Raw genomic sequence first — 19,282 nt, 5'->3', positions numbered from 1 at the left:
TGGACTAGAGTGACAAAACCTTTTGTCACAATATGTCATTATTTCGTCACTAAATACATATGGTGAAGAAATGGTGACGAAACAGTATTTGTCACCTAAGCTTCGTCACAGAATGTATTGGTGACGAAAATGTTTTGTCACCAATATAAAAATGATAGGTGACGAAAGTTTTTCGTCACCTAATATTTTCGTCACTAAACCTTATTTTCAATGATGGAATATTTCGTCACCAAATGCATTTTTTTTCCCAATTTCAATATATTAGGTGATGAAGTTTTGTGTCACCGATTTTATTTTATTTATTTTTTATTTTTTTATATATTTTTTTTTATTTTTTCAGTTCAATAGATTAGGTGATGAATTATTTTGTCACCAATTTCTACTTATAGTCAGATATGGCGACAAAAATTATCGTCAGTAATTTTATTTTTCTATTAAAAAAATGGGGAAATAAAAAGGATGACCAGGTTTGGGCAATGGAGGCGAATTTAGCGAGCTCAAGGTCTTTTGAAGAGGAAGCTCATTGGAATCCTCCAACAGAGGAAGAAGAAGGGGCATTGGAGAAGAGCCTATAGCTGAGGGGAGCTCGGTTAGGGTTAGGGTCAGAGAAGTGAGGAGAGCGAATGTGGTTGTTGATGGAGATGGAGGAGCTTAGGGCTCGGAGATGGCTATGCCTGATGAGCCTAGAAGCCATGTTTGAAGCTTGATGGCCGACCAAAACAAACAACACGGAATGAGTTTTGGGTAGGAATGACAATGGGTCGGGTTCGAACGAAAGCAAGTCTTGTACGATTCATCGCATGCAATGGCTTAAATGGCCTTTCAGAATCCCACCTATTCAAAACACAAGTTAATTTAAATTTCAAGTTGTAATTTCTTTCATTTTCCCTTTTTTTCCCCTCACCAACCAAATAGGGGATTAAAAATAAAAATGGGGAAATAAAAAGGCTGACCAGGTTCTGGCAATGGAGGCGAATATAGCGAGCTCGAGGAATTTCAAAGAGAAAGCTCGTTGGAATCCTCCAGTAGAGGAAGAAGAGGAGGCATTGGAGAAAAGCCTATAGCTAAAGCTGAGGGAGGTTCGGTTAGGGTTAGAGAAGTGAGGAGAGCGAATGTGGTTGTTGATGGAGATGGAGGAGCTTAGGGCACAGAGATGGCTATGCCTGACGAGCATAGAAGCCATGTTTGAAACTTGATGACCGACCAAAACAAACAACACGGAATGAGTTTTGGGTAGGAATGACAACGGGTCGGGTTCGAATGAAAGCAAGTCTTGTAGGATTCATCATATGCAATCGCTTAAACGGCCCTTCAAAATCCCACCTATTCACAACACAAGTTAATTTAAAATTTCAAGTTGTAATTTCTTTCATTTTACCTTTTTTTTTCCCTCACCAACCAAATACAGGATTAAAAAAAAATGAGGAAATAAAAATGTCGACCAGGTTTCGGCAATGGAGGTGAATTTTGTGAGCTCTAGGTCTTTCAAAGAGGAAGCTCGTCAGAATCCTTTAGCAAAGGAAGAAGAAGAGGCATTGGAGAAGAGCCTATAGTTGAGGGGAGCTCGATCAGTGTTAGGGTTAGAGAAGTGAGGAGAGCGAATGTGGTTGTTGATGGAGATAGAGGAGCTTAGGGCTTGGAAATGGCTATGCCTGACGAGCTTAAAATCCATGTTTGAAGCTTGATGACCAACAAAAACAAACAACAAGGAATGAGTTTTGGGTAGGAATGGCAACGGGTTGGATTCGAATGAAAGCAAGTCTTGTGGGATTCATCCCATGCAATGGCTTAAATGGGCCCTTCAAAATCCCACATATTCTCAACATAAGTTAATTTAAAATTTCAAGCTGTAATTTCTTTCATTTTCCCTTTTTTTCCCTCACCAACCAAATAGAGGATGTAAAAAAAAAAATGAGGAAATAAAAAGGCTGACCAGGTGTCGACAATGGAGGCGAATTTAGCGAGCTCGTGATCTTTCAAAGAGGAAGCTCGTTGGAATCCTCTAGTAGAGGAAGAGGAAGAGGCATTGGAGAAGAGCCTATAGCTAAAGCTATAGGAAGTTCGGTTAGGGTTAGAGAGGTTTGGAGAGCGAATGTGGTTGTTGATGGAGATGGAGGAGCTTAGGGCTCGAAGATGGCTATGCCCGGCGAGCTTAGAAGCCATGTTTGAAGCTTGATGACCGACCAAAACAAACAACATGGAATGAGTTTTGGGTAGGAATAGCACTGGGTTGGGTTCAAACGAAAGCAAGTCTTGTAGGATTCATCGCATGTAATGGCTTAAATGGCCTTTCAGAATCCCAACTATTCAAAACACAAGTTAATTTAAATTTCAAGGTTTAATTTCTTACATTTCCCCTTTTTTTTCCCTCACCAACCAAATAGAGGATGAAAAAAAAAAATGAGGAAATAAAAAGGCTGACTAGGTCCCGGCAATGGAGGCGAATATAGTGAGCTCGAGGTTTTTCAAAGAGGAAGCTTGTTGGAATCCTCCAGTAGAGGAAGAAGAAGAGGCATTGGAGAATAGCCTATAGTTGAAGCTAAGGGAAGCTCGGTTAGGGTTAGAGAAGTGTGGAGAGCGAATGTGGTTGTTGATGGAGATGGAGGAGCTTAGGGCTCAGAGATGGCTATGCCTGACGAGCTTAGAAACCATGTTTCAAACTTGATGACCGACCAAAACAAACAATACGGAATGAGTTTTGGGTAGGAATTGCGACGGGTCGAGTTCGAATTAATGAAAGCAAGTCTTGTAGGATTCATCACATGCAATTGTTTAAATGGCCCTATAGAATCCCACTTATTCATAACAGAAGTTAATTTAAAATTTAAAATTGTAATTTCTTTCATTTTCCCTTTTTTTTCCCTCACCAACCAAATAGAGGATTAAAAAAAAAATAAGGAAGTAAAAAGGCTGACCAGGTTTCGGCAATGGAGGCAAATTTAGCGAGCTCTAAGTCTTTCAAAGAGGAAGTTCGTTGGAATCCTCCAGTAGAGGAAGAAGAAGAGGCATTGGAGAAGAGCCTATAACTGAGGGGAGCTCGGTTAGGGTTAGGTTAGAGAAGTGAGAAGAGCGACTGTGGTTGTTGATGGAGATGGAGGGGCTTAAGGCTTGGAGATGGCTATGCCTGACGAGCTTAGAAGCCATGTTTGAAGCTTGATGATCGACAAAAATAAATAACAAGGAATGAGTTTTGGGTAGGAATGGCAACGGGTCAGGTTCGAATGAAAGCAAGTCTTGTAAGATTCATCACATGCAATGGCTTAAATGGCCCTTCAAAATCTCACCTATTCTTAACACAAGTTAATTTAAAATTTTAAGTTATAATTTCTTTTTGAAAGTTCAAATAGTGTAAAAACACCCTTGAACGTTTAGACCCCCAATTTACAAATTACCAATTCAAGTTTTATATCAAACAATTAATGTGTGGAACATGAACAAAAGCTTAATACAAAATTGGTAAACAATCTATGCCAATTAAAATCACATCCACAGTAGAAAATATAAGGCAAAGATAAAGGGAAGAGAGATGCAAACACAAGGACAACACACGATGTGTTATCGAAGAGGAAACCGAAGCCCTCGGCGTAAAACCTCTCCGCCGCCCTCCAAGCGATAAACAATCCACTAGAAAATATAGTTGGGATACATAAACAGCAATAGACACTCCAAGCCTAATCTACCCAGTGTACCTAAGCCCTCCAAGCTTCTTGCTCCAACGAGGTTGCGCTAAACCTATTTCTTTTCTAGCTTCCCGGATTCCGCTACTTGACCATAGCATCAACCAATGTAAATTGGTTCCTTCCTAACTGCTTCCCAGAACACCAAATAGCCATCTCACAGTAATGGATATGGTGAGAAAAGGGTTTGGTAAAATGCCTCTCAAGGATTTAACAATGGAGAGGAAGAGAGTTGAGGAATTTGAAGAGTCTTTTATGTAAAGATTGTTAATGAATCAATCTTGTTTTACTCTAGAGTTTTTCTCTTAAAATTCTCTCTAGAACCTCTCTTTCTTTGGTGGGTATAAGAGGTATTTATACTAGGGTGAGAAAGGAATGTGAAACGTCAGGTTTTTCAAAACAGGGCTGGCTCGCGGCTTGGCCTCGCGACTTAACTGAGTCGCGAGATCCAGCCGCGAGATAACAAAACGGCCAGTTGTCCTATTTTGTCCTGTAGTGCTCCAACTAGCATAACTCTTTAACTTCTGGCATGCTTGGCATGTGTGTTGCTTCTGGCGGCTTGCAGCCGCGAGTCACCTGCGAGATCTAACCGCGAAACTCTGTTTTCTTGCACACTCTTGAGCATTCAACACTCTATCTCACTCACTACCCTTACAACAATCCCACTTAAATACAGGGTTACTAATTGCTGAAATACAAGTAAATTTGGTATGGAATAAAGCCAACAAGATGGTTGAATAAATTCAACCTTACACTTTCATTTTCCCTTTGTTTTCCCTCACTAACCAAATAGAGGATGAAAAAAAAAATGAGGAAATAAAAAGTCTGACCAGGTTTCGGCAATGGAGGCGAATTTAGCGAGCTCTAGGTCTTTCAAAGAGGAAGCTCGTTGGAATCCTCTAGTAGAGGAAGAAGAAGAGGCATTGGAGAAGAGCCTATAGTTGAAGCTGAGGGGAGCTCGGTTAGGGTTACAGAAGTGAGGGGAGCGGATGTGGTTGTTGATGGAGATGGAGGAGCTTAGGACTTGGAGATGGCTATGCCTGACGAGCTTAGAAGCCATGTTTGAAGCTTGATGACCGACCAAAACAAACAACAAGGGATGAGTTTTGGGTAGGAATGGCAACGGGTCGAGTTTGAATGAAAGCAAGTCTTGTAGGATTCATCGCATGCAATGGCTTAAATGGCCTTTCAGAGTCCCACCGATTCAAAAAACAAGTTAATTTAATTTTCAAGTTGTAATTTCTTTCATTTTTCCTTTTTTTTTTTTTTTGCCTCACAAACCAAATAGAGGACTAAAAAAAAAATAAGGAAATGAAAAGGCTAACCAGGTTTCGACAATGGAGGCGAATTTAGCAAGCTCGAGGTCTTTCAAAGAGGAAGCTCGTTGGAATCCTCTAGTAGAGAAAGAAGAAGAGGCATTGGAGATGAACCTATAGCTGAAGCTAAGGGAATCTCAGTTTGGGTTAGAGAAGTGAGGAGAGCGAATGTGGTTGTTGATGGAGATGGAGGAGCTTAGGGCTCGGAGATGGCTATGCCTGACGAGCTTAGAAGCCATGTTTGAAGCTTGATGACCGACCAAAACAAACAACAAGGAATGAGTTTTGGGTAGGAATGGCAACGGGTCGGGTTCGAATGAAAGCAAGTCTTGTAAGATTCATCACATGCAATGGCTTAAATGGCCCTTCAAAATCCCACCTATTCTCAACACAAATTAATTTAAAATTTCAAGTTGTAATTTCTTTCATTTTCCCTTTTTTTTTCCTTCACCAACCAAATAGAGGATGAAAAAAAAAAAATGAGGAAATAAAAAGTTTGATCAGGTTTTGGCAATGGAGTATTTAGCCAGCTCTAGGTCTTTCAAAGATGAAGCTCGTTGGAATCCTCTAGTAGAGGAAGAAGAAGAAGCATTGGAGAAGAGCCTATAGCTGAGGGGAGCTCAGTTAGGGTTAGGGTTAGAGAAGTGAGGAGAGCGAATGTGGTTGTTTATGGAGATGGAGGAACTTAGGGCTTGGAGATGGCTATGCCTAACGAGCTTAGAAGCCATGTTTGAAGCTTGATGACCAACCAAAACAAACAACTAGGGATGAGTTTTGGGTAGGAATGGCAACGGGTCGGGTTTGAATGAATGCAAGTCTTGTAGGATTTATCGCATGCAATGGCTTAAATGGCCTTTCAGAGTCCCACCGATTCAAAAAACAAGTTAATTTAATTTTCAAGTTGTAATTTCTTTCATTTTCCCTTTTTTTTCCCCTCACCAACCAAATAGAGGACCAAAAAAAAAAATGAGGAAATGAAAAGGCTGAGTAGGTTTTGGCAATGGAGGCGAATTTAGCGAGCTCAAGGTCTTTCAAAGAGGAAGCTCCTTGGAATCCTCCAGTAGAGAAACAAGAAGAGGCATTGGAAATGAGCCTATAGCTGAAGCTGAGGGAAGCTCGATCTGGATGTGGTTGTTGATGGAGATGGAGGAGCTTAGGGCTCGGAGATGGCTATGCCTGATGAGCTTAGAAGCCATGTTTGAAGCTTGATGACCGACCCAAACAAACAACACAGAATGAGTTTTGGGAAGGAATGGCAACGGGTCGGGCCAGGTACCCGCGGGTCGGGTACATTTTGCCATCCCTAGTTTTGGGGAAGAAAACTCAAGTAAGAATGACCATGGGCTGGGCCTAAATTTTTACAAAGGGTTGTCTTTTATTCAGCATTAAAAACATTTATGAGAAAAAAAAATTAGAAAAATAAAGATCTAAAAATGGTATTTGTGAAAGTTGCTTGAAGAATCTTACAAAAACTATACCTTATCTCTCTATGTAATGTTCATAAATCAAATCTATTTGCATTAAAGAATACACAACAAATCTTACAAAAAAAAATAATAAAAAAATTGCTCCAACAATATACAATAAGTCTTGCTAAAAAATAACAAAGGAAAGTTTAAAAGAAAAAATAAATAAATAAAAAAGCACCCAAGGTTCAAAATCCCAAAGGCTTAGATATAGTCTAAATATTGATTAATTTTTAGATATTTCCTGACCATAGAGAATTGTGTTCTCTCATCTTACATTTATGGTGTACTTCATCCATTAAATTTATGTTGGGGTTCATCATGAATGTGAGAGTAATGAGCACAATTTTTCCGTACTCCGGAAGTTGCTAAAATTTTTTTGAAAATACTAAATACCTTTTCCTAAATTGATTGTCATCAAAAAAGGCCCAACCTAGTTAGAGGAATAAGTGTCTTAAAAACTATACAATAGTGAGACATTATTATATGTAACAGATTTTGCAGATAGTGTTAGAAGACAAACATAAAAGTAGTTTTCTCCCCAAAAAAAAAAAAAAAAAAAAAAAAAAAAAAAAAAAAAAAAAACATAAAAGTAGTTGGAAATCCATTCACCTGCAACAACTCTACACTTCAACCAAAATATGGGAATACAATAATTTATCTATTCTAAATTCATGCATCATCCAAAGAGCTCTCTCTTTTATCTATTTTTACAACTAAACCAAGAGAATCCAAATCAAAACCAAATCAAACCAACCCCTTCCCACACAAATCAAAATCCACAACATTCAACACCCTTTCAAGGACTGAGTTACATTAGGGCCAACAAGGGCCATGCTCCCCCCCCCCCAACAAGAAACAAATAAATATATATATATATATATATATATATATATCAAGCTCTAATCAAATTCATTATTTCAAAAAAAATAATGTATGAAAATTTTGAAGTGTTTTAATATAATTAAAAATAACAAGATTACAAAAGATGTTTAATAAATCTCCCACTCAAATTTCTTATTTTTGTGAAAATAATACGTGAAAATTATTAAGTGATTATAATATAATTCCATTTAAGGCATGCGGGTAAATAAAATTTACTGTTAAATCCATAATAAAAAACTTATTTTGTATGATAAATAAATATTGTCTAAAGAGTTCTGTTTTTTGTCTTTTTGAATTATGTTTTTAATATGTTTAGTTTTTATAATTTTCTTGAGTACTTAAATTTTTATTTTCTTCAATTTCTTGTTATGTTTCTTACTTTTATAGTATTTAATTGATTTATGGGAGAGAAAAGAGTGCAAAGTCACATAAGATATCAGTTGAAAAGAAAATTGATTTTTTATATATATAATTTTTAGAGTGTGTTAATCCTTTAGTATATTCTACAAGTTTGTAGAATTGTGAGGGGTAAATAAATTAATTTTTTTTTAAAATTAAACTCCAAAATTTTAAGCATAGCAAAAATTATCTCATAATAAGTTAAAAATATATTACAAATAACATAAAAATACTTTATTTAAATTCAATTTTTTTATATAAAATTTGTAGATATATATATATATATGTAATCAAAACTTATGCAATTTATCTACCTTTTTTGTCCAAAAAAAAAAAAAACTTATACAATTTAATATGAAAGATAGTATCTAAATAAAACATATGAAATTATAGAAATTAAAAAGAAGAAATTAGACTAAGAAATTCTCAATAATTTTAGTTTAGTTATCTCTTACCAAATATGAAAAATTTGCTCAAATTTTTAGGTGAATAGTAAACACACAATTATGTACGACCTTGTGTGTATGTGTGTGTACACGCGTGTGATTTGAATTTTATATAATTTTATTTTGGTCTTAGAGGTTAGCCCCCAAGTTAAGAATTTTAGCTCCGTACCTGCATCTTCCTTTTGCCTTTGCTTTTATTTTCAACTATTTGATTTATTTTCAAAAAGCCTTAGAAAGGATATTATAGCATTGTAGAATATTTTTATTTTTTAAAAGACAAACAAAATTCTGGCACATTTGTTTGAGGGTGTTGTGATAATATATATCAAATTATTTAAGCTTGCAGAATTTTTTTTTCTTGATCCTGTTAAGAGAATTAGAAATATTTTCAATGAGTTAGGTCATTGGATGAAAGAGGAGTGAGAAAGTAAGGGTTTTTTTTTTTTTTAAACAAACACACACAGGAGAGAGGAGAGAGAAAGTAAGTTTTGAGTCTTGATGGAGTACTTAATAAATAAATGAACATTTGCACTGGGTGATAAGTTCTTTTGGAAGGGACTGGAAAGTAGAACATTAGAAAATACATATTAAAAAGAGAAACTAATAGTAAAAGTGAGTAAAACTGTAAAACTTATAAAAGTTGTGGGCTTGTTGATGTGTTGGGGGAGGAGAGATGGAGGAAAAACTGAAAAAAAGTCAAAGTAATTAAGTAAATGTGAATAAAATAAGTAGTTAAGAACAAATGAGGGGGCAAGTTAGTTTCATTTGGAGGGGTCAACTTTTACAACAATTCTGTATGACCTATTTTTTAGCAGCTATAATAAATTTTTAAGCATTTTTGGCGGGGCCATGGCCCACATTGTAAGACGTAGCTCCGCCCCTGAATGAAATGACGATCAAACCAAACTAACAGTAAGCCAACTTTGAATTTTTAACGTGAAGAAGGCTTCCTTTTACAGATTATAAAAATAAAAATAAAAAAATCAAACAGTTTAGAGCTTTGACCTGACTGACATTTTAGGCTACCATCGCATCTTTTGCATGGTACAATAAGATAATTTAGGCCATTCTTATAAGTGTCACTAATAGTAAGAAACAGTAACATGATAAAAGCCCCATTAATTTTCATATAAGCAACATGTTATAATGTATACACTAAGAGCAAGCCTGCTAGACCATCTTGCTTTACACACAGAAAATAAGCACAAAAGGACAAGCTCTTAAAGACCCTCATCTATATACACAATCTCACCTAAAATATTTTTACATAAACCATGGCAGCGAGTTCATATCAAAATACAGTGATGGGAGGCCTAAAATATGGGAAATAGGAGTGTTGTTTACACCAAATAAGCTTTCTAAGAATGGTTGGTTGAATAGTTTTTTCAACCATCAATCAGCCATCCCCCTCTGTTTTGGAGATTTGGAGCCTTGACCAAGTTTTGGAGATCTAGAGCCTTGTGCTTCTCCCTTCTAGATGGTTTCAAACATAGAGTTATTGGAGTTTTTTTTTAGCTTGGGCTTCAACACCTAGTACTGTATGGACTTAGGACCTGTGGATGGTTTCAAACATCACTGCGGGGATAAGCCCAGGTATATCATATTTCGGGTATATACATCTAACTTCTCACAACATGTGGGTCTCATATGTTGTGAGTAGACATGGCAAAACGAGCAGGTCGGGTCGGGTCGGGTCAATCGGGTCACGGGTCAAAACGGGTCATTTTAAGCGGGTTGAAAACGGGTTCGGGTCAATTGGGTTGTGGGTCGGGTCGGGTTGGGTTGGGTTGGGTTGGGTTGACCTGTATTTTTCACATGAATTTTTTTTTTTTTTTTTTTAAAGAAATCAATATGTATTTGCCATTTGGATAGTTATGCAACATATTACTTGATGTAAAATGCATTATTTTGAATTCACTATTTATATCAAGAATAAACTCAGTTAAACTTATTAATACTTATTCAATAATTTTAAAATTATACAAATCCTAACATTGCTATCTAAAACAAAACAACACAAAGATAAGTAAAACAAATATACAAGTTTTATTTTTACACAATATCAACATTCCAAAAAAAAAAAAATTACAAATGACTTATTGGATAACTCATTTGATAAAGAATAAAAACATATAAGAAAGTTACAATTTAAAAAATTAATTTTATAATCTATTATCAATTGTGATTGACACTCTATTTCAATTTGAGATATACATTAAAGTTTGATTGCTTACTTATTTATACCTAGTCTCTTTTATGAAGATCATATCATTGTTAAGCAGCACACACTCTAGGAAATATCATAATTTATTTTGAAAAGCCGTTTATTTTGAACATAAATTGTTAAAAAAATAGATCTAAGCATTCATAATTTATGCTAATTTGATACTTTGGCTTTACTATTTTCACACTTGTGAATGTGTCTCACACATATCTAAAATTTTAAATCTGTTTTTAACTTTACTGTAACCAGATTATTTTGACATGTACTTTGCTATTTGATATCTAAAAATCTTTACTCATTACAGAATGCTCAACCATTTATTTTTTAATTAATTTGCATGCAGTTATGTAAATGTATCAATTATTTCCTTAAAGCTCACAATAAACAATTAAACCAATATTGTCTTAATTTCACTATTTTTTTTACCAAAAAAAAAAAGGTTTTAAAAAAATGGTTCGGGTTTGGGTCGGGTCATGGGTCAACCCGTTTTTGCTTCGGGTCAAAAAAATCGGGTTTAGGTCGGGTATTTTTCGGGTCGGGTCAGAAAATTCTGACCCGTTTTGCCATGTCTAGTTGTGAGAAGCTAAGCAATGCATTCGAAACATAATATCGTTGACCTAAAGTACCTTGGGCTCTTGTCCTATAATATTGGGCTTAGTATCCAAAGCCTTCACAAAAATCCTATTAAGATTTCTAAATAAATGGATTTTTATATGATAGAAGGTAGTATCAAAGTGCTCTACAAGACTACAATCCTTTGCACTCCCCATGTACTACGTACCCCATCCAATCTGAAGATAAACTATAATTATAAGTTGCTATGGAGAGCCAACTACCTTGAAATTCTTTGATTTTCTTTGTCAAGGTGGACTAAAAAATTGTTACGAAGAGCCTTTAGCCCTTTACCAACTAAGGATACATATTAAGATGTAAATTGTGATTGATGTCTATACACATAATAAATAAATAAAAATAAAAAAATGTTGTGATTGATGAAAATTTTGTCAGAAAACTCATTGAAAATAAACTGAAATCCTTCCTGCCCCAAATATAGAATGGGCTCGGTCCTCATAAATGTCAACTCCTTCCAACAAACTGTCCCTCTCAGTTCTTGGACTTTGAAGGCTGGCAAAGAGTGGTCAATTTTTATTTATTTATTTTAGATATATATATTGAAATCTCAATCACTCCCATAACATTCAGTACAGCTCCACGCCCATTAGCATTTCTCTCTCTCTCTCTCTAGTGAACATCATCAACGCACTACAAGAATTAAAGCCCTTAAAAAAGTGAAAAAAAAAAAAAAAAAAAAAAAAAAACATTTAGGTCTAAATCTCATTGCCAACTCTTTTGGTTGTGAACTCTTTTCGTTATTTCTGAGTTCCAATTAAAAAAGAGAAAAAAAAAAGGTATTGGCTAAAAAGAGAGAAATAAAAGGAAGGTGGTTCCCATGAGGTCATTAACTGTGACATAACGCAAAAATGAAAGATACGATTTTAAAGAGCCATGCTTTAGATGTATGCTTTATTTCATTTCAGGTTTCACCCACCAAAAAAGAAAAGGGAATATACTTCTTTTTCTTTTTTGCATTAGGTGCTAAATAAATAAATAAAAATTACATCTTGAAAATTTACACGTTTTTAGTTTCCACCTAATTTTATTTTCCTATATATCAAGCATTTTGTATGCACAGTCTGTTCAATTGGTCAGGGTATTAACTAGTTGATTCTTGTTAAAAACTTATAAATTCTTAACACTTTTTACAAGCCAAGACATTCGTACAGGTGCTCCCGATGTTTTCAGTAAATAGTTTCTTATTGAACTTATTGATAGCTCCCCCCTCCCAAAAAAGAAGAAGAAAGGAAACAGCATATCTAAATGTAAATGATCCCTGTTTTAACACAAAAATACGTATTTTAATTGAAAATACAAACGTGTAAATTTTCAATCCATAAATTTATCTTTTATGTATAATTTTAACTACAAAAGCTCAAAATTTAAACGTTTGATTGATAACATAACTTTTGATCTTTGATTTTATTGATATTTTGCAATAGATGATATAAGAAGAAAATGCAATACAATAGTAGATTTATCAAAATTCATATTCAATAAAAGAAATATTAGGTAGAGTTGTAGCTTAATCTACAACCAAGTTTGTTACCAAATTTTGTCCAAAGTTTATTTATGTTGGGCCTAGAAAAATTTAGGATGGTCACAAATATTTTTTTAAAGTAAAAAAATCATAAAATTTTTAAAATTTATATATAATAATTATTTTTTTCTAGGTCAGGGTGGTCCTATGATCACCTTGGCATCAATATAGAGCCATCCCTAGTTGTGAGTGTTGATTAATGTCATTATAATCTATATCATTGATAATGGATATTTTAATTGGCGTGGACATAGGCATGAAGTTGGTTGAATTGCATTAAATGTCGTTTTCTCTTGTTGATGTTTTATTATTAATTTTTATTATTTGTGTGAATGCGCCTTTGCTAGCCCAAATATATATATATATATATATATATATGTATGTATGTGTGTGTGTGTGTAAAAACACATAGATTTTTGGCTCTCAGGTATGCCATTATTTTATTTATTAGTCGAACAATGTGATAGCTACCTGCTATTAACAGGGTTTAAAGGAATACACAAAATCGTAAACTTCAATCTGAACTTGAACTTAAACTTCAAATAAATTTATATATAATAATAAAAAGGCTAGCGTCATTCACACTTTCTCTGATATCATTGGCAATTGGAACTCTTTTGGTCTTTTGCCAACCCCTTGGAGTTGAAAGCCCAAATTGCCAAATTTTTTTCTTGGGAAAAAACCAAAGTAAACCCTTCTTTCTTCTTTGCTCTTATTTTTATTTTTTGTTTAGCAACCAAAAGTTAATTGTATTGTTTTTTTCTCACAAAATTTTGGAGGATACAAACTCCGTTCTCTAGTGGAGGAAAGGCCAAATTATGTTATTGAATCACAAATTTCTTGATATCAAAGATGAAACTGTAATTTACACAAGTTACAGAGAGTGCAAATAATTGTCTGTATGATGTAATTATTTAGGCTAAAATGGGCATTTGCTCCTTTCGCCAAAACTTTCCAGTAAAATGCCCCCCGTCTGAAACTATTTAAGGATATGCCCTTGTTTTGAAACTCGATTTTCTAAAAATCGAGTTTCAATTTAAAACTCGATTTTTGGACAATTGAATTATAACGAACTGAAAATTTAAAAAAAAAAAAAAAAAAAATTGTGAGAACTTGAGTTCTAGAAATTTTTTTTTTTTTTTCTAAGTCTAAGTTCATTATAACTCGATTGTCCAAAAATCAAGTTTTACATTTGAAACTCAATTTTCTAAAAATCGAGTTTCAAAACAAGGGTATATCCCTAAATAGTTTCAGACATGGAGCATTTTGCTGGAAAGTTTATGAGAAATGGGTAAAACCCAATTTTGGCCTAATTTCTTATCTACCAAGTCCAATTTACAAGATTTAAGAATATAAAATATAATCTTCTCAATCAAAATAATTGAAGGCAGACATCAACATGATTACAATCACAACAATTTACTTTTTAATTAATTTAAAAACCTATAAACGCATAATCATTCATCTAATCCACATTAGTCACGCATAAAACAACTAGAATCCATCCATATGGTATTTGAGGCATGGTATTAATAAACCCCAGATTAGGGGTGTTCACCAAACTATATAAACTACACAAACTGCAAAAACCACACCAAAACTACCCACAAAATAGCATAACCGCACCACACCGCAAGTAATAGTGCACCGCACTGCACTGCACCACACCGCATAGTGCAGTGCGGTTTGCGGTTTTATAATAAAAAAACTGCACAAACCGCATCGCCCCGCATCCTCTCTATATATTAATATATTTAATATTAAATATATTATTAATAGTTTAATAACCCTAGTTTTCAAAAAAAAAAAATGATAACCCTAGCAAGTGTTGATTAGGAAAGTCAGCCCAAAATAAAGAAAAATTAGCTCAATAGTTTAGAACTTGGTTCAAAACAAAGGGAAAAATTAGTTTTGAGCTGGGTAGAAAAAGCCCAAAATTTGAAAAATATACCAACTTCAAATCATTCAAACCGTATCTTATACACTGCACTGCATATATGACCGCAAAAATGAGGTGCGGTGCTGTTATGGTTTTGGCTAAACTTTAAACCGCACCGCACCGCACCACACCACACCGCACATGTGACCGCAAAAATAAGGTGCGGTGCAGTTATGGTTTTAACTAAATCGCACTGCAAAGTGCGATGCTAAAAATGGCCCAAAACCGCATCACACTGCACCGCGAACACCCCTACCCCAAATAGCTTGCACATGGCCAAAAAGAATACCCAGATAGCTAGCTCCTCGTTTCTAAATTCTAATAATAAGTAATAATGCTAGGGCCACAATTTTTACCACAACTTTGCTACAATTTGTTCATGTTTTGAGTTGTGAGTGGTGGGCCTATTTGCACCCACCATTTTTACTCTACCACTAACAAATTGCTACATTGGCAAGTTATGACAAAAGTTGTAGTCCTAGTATTTTCCTTTAATATAATCACCAAAAAAAAAAAATCACAATTACTTAAAAAAAAAAATGTTTGTGGAGGGTCTGATGAGAACTAATAAAAATTTGTCATATCAATAATTTTAAAAATGTTATAAAATAGTCTGTATGGTTGTAAAATCACTCATTCAAAATTATTAAAAGCTTACTAACTCATTTGTTATGAAATTTATTAAAAAAATAATAAAAGTATTACAAATTTTACAACATTAAAATTACAAAATAATCAATTAATTTTTATTTTTATTTTACTGATCAGTGACACTTTAATTTATAAATTTCATGTAAAAAATTAAAATAGTCTTAACATCATCACTTATTAGGTCAGAAACATTACTCAAATCCTAATAGTACAATCATATAATATGTTTTTATCCAACTTTTCCAAGAGTTGACATTAGATTCTCAGATTTTAGGACTCCACTATATATAACTTCTTATTCTCTGAAACAGCACGCGAAAACTCTCTAGATATCCAAAAGTCAACCCCAACATTAACATTAAAATAGTTCAAAAACATTAAACAATTTTCTATAAAGTACAAACACAAACTTACTTACCCATCTCTAAAGTCAACTCTCTCACTCTCTCTCTCTTCCTAGCCTTTGTCAGAGATTCTTCATCATCTTCATCTTCTCTCTCTGTATCACTCAGAACCACGCAATGAACAAACGCATCGAAATCTAAGTATCTAACGGCTAACGCTAGCTAGGTTGAACTTACTTACAAGTTACAACGAGTCCAAGAAAGAGTAAATTATTATATAACGTACAGAGTTATCATGGGAAACAGCGTAGGAAGAGCATGTTACTGTTTCGCTGGTGAAGCAGGAGAGCTCTCAAAGCGCCACAACGACGTCGCTTTGGACCAGCCTGAGCCTCTGGACGAGGTATTGGACTTTGGTCATTCCTTTTGCTACCCAAAACCCGAACACCAACCAAGGCTGTCTGGCTTCTCGGTCTCCTCAATCTCAGAGGAAGACTATTCATCCACAACGACTACGTTTCCAACAATCTCAGGAGCTTTCTGTGAGTGCCAACACGTTCACGCCTTTGTCACCTTTGCTCTTGGACACGTGGGATTCCTCTATTGGTGTCGAGCGTGCCGCATCGTTTGCTAGCACCGCGTCATTCGCTTCCACACCGCTGCAACCAGTGCCTCGGTGCCCCACTTGTGAGACGAGTTCCGGTTCGGGTCCTGGAGAGAGAGGGTTCATGTCGGGACCGATGGAAAGGTTCGTTTCTGGGCCTTTGAATTCGGATCCTATAGAGAAAGGACATGAAAAAAAGGTACAACAAAACATTTTTCCAAATAATGGTAGAGTGAAGTCTAAGAAACGTTTCATTGTTGATTTTAAGGAAGCAATATCCAGGATGTTTCGAACTAAGAAATTGGTTAAAAGAGGTAGTGGTGTTGGAGTTAAGGAACCGAATTTGGATAAGGAGAATGGGAATGTGTGTGTGACTATTGGTGATGTGAGTTGTCGTGGACATGTGTGTACGAAATATAATGATGGTCATCATGAGGTAAGTCCGGATTTTATGGAGAGAGAATCTTCAATGGGCGCAAGGAAAGGCAGGGGAGGATCGAGTTCAGGTTGTGATTTCTGAGGAACGTGGTTGGCTCTTTGTGGGAATTTATGATGGGTTTAATGGTCCTGATGCACCTGAATTTTTTATTACTAATCTTTATTCTGCTGTGCATAATGAGCTTGAGGGGTTGCTTTGGAATAAAAAGGTTTGAGTCCACAGATGCAGAAGGTGATCAATCCCAAACGAGGAATTCTGATAAGGATAATGACATTTTAGGAAGTGGGGAAATGGATTTGGATTCTAAATTTCTAATATAAAGAGAGAGCAGGGGAATAGTCGTTCTAAAGGTAGGAGTGGAAGGGTGGGCAGCTTTGATTTTGAACTTGATGATGGGGAAATTATAGAGCGTGAGAGGAAGTTAAAGAAACAGTCAAATCCAGATGGGTTAGCTGGAGTTAATCATTCAGAGGTGTTGAAGGCTCTCTCTGAGGCTTTAAGGAAGACAGAGGATGCATATTTGGAGAGAGCAGATGAGATGGTGAGCAACAATCCTGAGTTAGCTCTGATGGGTTCATGTATTCTGGTAATGTTGATGAAGGGTGAAGATGTTTACTCGATGAATGTGGGGGATAGTAGGGCTGTGTTAGCTCAGGAGGATGAACTTGATCGCGGGCCAAGGAAAATGCACCAGGACTTGAAACGGATGAATGAGGAAATTTTAAGCAATCAGTACTTATTGGGTGGTGTTGGATTGAGGGGACTAATAAATTCAATTTCCATTCAGCTCACTACAGATCACAGCTCAGATGAGGAAGAGGTAATTTGGTTGTCTGTCAGTAATATGATCCTCTCTTATTATGATTACACTATAGTGTTTGTACTCTCTCTATTTGATGATAGGATTTTTTCATGACTGACAGGCCTTTTTGGTTTTCAGGAAGTTCAAAGAATCAGAAATGACCATCCTGATGATGCTTCTGCCGTTATAAATGATCGGGTGAAAGGTTATTTGAAGGTCACTCGGGCTTTTGGGGCTGGCTTTCTCAAACAGGTATTCTAATTTCTAAGATTATAAATTTGTGAGGGGATTACCTCAACAAGCATGCGAAATACACATATTTTAGCAAATACTAATTCTGTCTAATTTCTGCAGCAGCTTAGTATCTAAAAACTTTAATATCTTTTTGATCATCAAAATTAGAAGCAAATACCATTTACATTAGAAATATGCTAATCAAATGTACCTGGTTTCTAATTTGGGGATATTTAGATAAGAACTCAATTTGAAGCTGTGCCAGTCAAAAGCTGGCAACTTCTATATACTGAGCTTAGAAGCCTCTTCAATTAGCATAAATTTATTCAATTATGGGTTGTTCTGAGTCAGAAATGTGATTGATCTGCAAAGGTCTTATATATTCAATTCTATCTTCACATATTTGTGTAATAGAAGGATCTAGCTTTGGTTTTGATGATCACAAATTCCTCTGGTTTTTTTGCAGCCCAAGTGGAATGATGCACTTTTGGAGATGTTCAGAATCGACTATATTGGCACCTCCCCTTACATTACATGTTGCCCTTCACTCTACCATTATAGACTTGGTCCAAGGGACAGATTCTTGATACTATCCTCTGATGGACTTTACCAATACTTCACCAATGAAGAAGCTGTTGCTCAGGTTGAATCCTTCATTGCTTCATTTCCAGATGGAGATCCTGCACAACATCTCATTGAAGTAGTATTGTTTCGAGCAGCAAAGAAAGCTGGTAAGGCCTTTTGTGTGTGTGTGTGTGAACAAGAAATAGAAAAAAGACAGGAAAGAATGATAAAAGAGAAACTAACTCTAATGAGCTTGGGATATTGCAGGTATAGACTTCCATGAGTTGCTTGATATTCCACAAGGGGAACGACGTCGATACCATGACGATGTTTCTGTCATTGTTGTCTCATTGGAGGGACGAATATGGCAATATGGCGTTCCTTTGTGTAAATAAAGACATTGAAAGATACAAGAAACAAATACACTTTTTGTAAAGAAGATTGGCAGAGAGAGTTATGCCTACCTTACTTTTTTTTTTTTTTTTTTTTTCAATCACCATTTTCGCCGTGACGATCATGAAGAAGTGTCGGGATTGTATAAAGTTGATCTCATTTAGCAAAAAAATGTGAAAGTGCTTCCTATTTTTCCCTTGTTTATTGATAGATCAAAATGTAAATGACATTCTATATAAAGTTTCCATTTTCCTAGAAACGCACGGTATCCCTAAATTGGGTGTGATGATTTAAAATCAAGGAATTCCAAGAATCTTTATTAGTATAAATTGCTTGATATAAATTTAACAACTCATGATGATTTGAGTTTCATAGATTTCCTTCACACAGTGATATTTGGATTTGAAATGACATTTTAGAGCATTCACACAAAGGAGGTAAAAGAGCTAAAAAGCTATTTTATACCCCCAAACACTAAAAACCACCCAACATCAATGGTGTTATAGCTAAAACATTTTGCATACATGCTATAGTAATTTGCTACTTGTAGCAACTTATTGTAGCTTGTTGTTATCAATTTTTTATTATACTTTGTCTTCTCTCTCCTTCACATAATCTCCTCTCTCTCCAGTCCTAACTCTTTGATTCTCTCACTCACTCTCCTTTCTCTCAATCACTCACTCTCCTTCCTCCTTTGAAACCCCCAAGCTAATTCACCCTAACCCGGCTTGAGCTCCTCCAATG

General features: G+C 35.3%; 1 pseudogene; it reads left to right on the top strand.

Moving 5' to 3' along the window:
• Positions 1 to 15,797: 15,797 nt before the first annotated feature.
• On the top strand, positions 15,798 to 18,540 carry LOC115951636 (annotated as a pseudogene).
• The last annotated feature ends 742 nt before the right edge of the window (positions 18,541 to 19,282 follow it).

Source organism: Quercus lobata, chromosome 7 (genome assembly GCF_001633185.2).
Source record: "Quercus lobata isolate SW786 chromosome 7, ValleyOak3.0 Primary Assembly, whole genome shotgun sequence".
NCBI lineage: Eukaryota > Viridiplantae > Streptophyta > Magnoliopsida > Fagales > Fagaceae > Quercus > Quercus lobata.
This window is presented reverse-complemented; position numbering and strand designations above follow the sequence as displayed.